Below are 2,463 nucleotides of genomic sequence, written 5' to 3' on the forward strand. Positions count from 1 at the left end.
AACGCATTACAAGTAACGCAAGTTACGTAATCAGATTACTTTTTTCAAGTAACTAGTAAAGTAACGCATTACTTTTTAATTTACAAGAGAATATCTGAGTTACTTTTTCAAATAAGTAACGCAAGTTACTTGTTTTTTTTCCAATTTATTGATTGACAGCTCTCCTGTCCCCATGCTGAGAGAAATCAGATGTTACTGTAGTTCTAAAATAAATATGAATATGCATTAATTCATCTCACTCACAAAAAAAACACACAGATTCAGTATTCCTCAAAATGAATAAAAATAATGCAACTCAGAATATGACGAAAGCCTGCAATAATTAAATGTTAAACAACACAAATATCCTTTATGTATTTAATCCTATTCTATTTGCTTCTGACCTTCGATGATCCAGTTCAAGCGTACGAATAAGCACAAATTACTCTAGACAAACATTTGTGTGTCTTTGTTTATTGCTGAAGTGTGTTGAAATGTCTTCTTCTGTATAAAAATAGAACTTTTTATTTTAAAAGCAAACACGCAAGCCCTGTCCAGATTTAAAAAGTAACGTAAAAGTAACCCAACGCATTACTTTCCATAAAAAGTAACTAAGTAACGTAATTACTTACTTTTTATGGAGTAACGCAACATTGTAATGCATTACTTTTAAAAGTAACTTTCCCCAACACTGCTCATAATGCAAAGATTATGTGAACGTTACTTTTGAATGTTCTCTGATACAAGTAGCAACATTTAAAACACATTCCACGAGCATCCAACTAAAACGTTTCAGAATTAAAATGTGCCATGAATAGCGTTTTTGTGTTAATAACGTTGTGCAAACTTTAACTAAACAAATTTTAACGCCAACTCATTTAGGTTATAAAAACGTTGTGGGAACATTGATTTGAAACATTCCTAAAACATTGAAATGTCCAGTTTTCTTGAGCAGGTTGTTCTAGGATGTTTTCTTAACATTCTGAGAAGTTATAAGAACGTTCCTGAAACATTATTTTATGACCGGTTTATCCTAATATCTACATAACTTGAACGTTTAAAAGGCGCTGGTGAAAGTCGTGAGGACTTCTGATCAGCTGAAGATTCCTCTGGATCCCTGACATTAATCACCGCGTCGTTTATGAGTGATTATGTAACGAGAGCTGGATTATTGTCACTTTTAATGTAGAGGAATCTATTTGTGGATGTGCTCAGTTTCAGGAGGCTTGGCATCGCCGCATCTTCTGGAGTTTTCCGCTCCTTCAGTTCAGGCTCTGAGCCGCTTGCAGCTACGTGTTTTCAAACACGTATCACGAACACGCCCCCCGCCTGTCATTGGTCAGTCCAACGGATAGCCCCGCCCCCAGGCTAAGATGATTGGTCGAGTCAGACGTTGCTCAACCAAATATTCTGAAAGCGATGTTTGTTGTATTAAAATATATAAAAACACCAAGATGGTTATGACACATTAAAGGCATCGTTGCACCCATTGGCCTCCTGGTAAAGCTCCCGTAATTTGATTGGCCCAAACCTCATTTACATGAATAATCACGACAACACATCCCAAGGTTGCCCAGTTGCCAGATCTTGAGTGATTTTGCTGTTTATTTCTGTGAAGCTGCTTTGGAACAATCTGTATTGTGTGAAGTGCTGTAGAGATAAATCTGACTTATTTCAGCTTATATGTATCACACCATAGAAGGGTCTTAACAGGCCACTCAGTTTCAAATATATACACCAACATCTTTCTTGGAAATTAAAAATAAGGTGTTTCCTTTGAAAAGGCACACGTAAAAATACGAATTGGCATACATTAATTATAAAGTCTAGTTTCAAAAAGATACAATTTTTATACAATTTGAAAATTCAATCCTAAACACTTTGCACTAAACAGTTCCCAAATAAGTGGATTATTGTTTCTTCAAATTGATGAAAAAAGGAGCAACTGCGGTGAAATACTGTTATTAAAATGTACAAGTCTATAAATTACTGGGCAACAATTATTAATTATTTCTTAAACAGCTTTACTGGACAGAAATGTTTGTTGAAGAAGCCACAAATCTTGATAGTTCACCTAAAATGCTCCTTGTGTTGTCTTTCACTCAACTCTCATGTGACTTTCTCTCTTCTCTAAATCATAAAAGAACATATTTTGTCAATTTTTCTTTTTTCTCAGCGGGGTTCAGTGTTATTTGGATCACAACATTCTTCAGCGTATCTTCTTTTGTGTCTCAAAGTATAAAGAAAGTCTGATGTAAGTGATAATTTTTAGGTACATTATTGTTTTCAAGAAGTCAGATGAACAGAACTCATGTTTCACGAGATATTTAACATCAGCTTAAAACAATAGATCCAACCTGAGTATTTTATATTGTATCACAAATATTGATTAGACCTGCTCGTTTTGTCTGAGAGGCATATGCAATGTTGTATGTTTTGGATATTTCACACACACACACACACACACACACACACACACACACA

Source organism: Sinocyclocheilus anshuiensis, unplaced genomic scaffold, assembly GCF_001515605.1.
Source record: "Sinocyclocheilus anshuiensis isolate Anshui unplaced genomic scaffold, SAMN03320099.WGS_v1.1 scaffold2055, whole genome shotgun sequence".
In the NCBI taxonomy this organism is placed as follows: Eukaryota; Metazoa; Chordata; class Actinopteri; order Cypriniformes; family Cyprinidae; genus Sinocyclocheilus; species Sinocyclocheilus anshuiensis.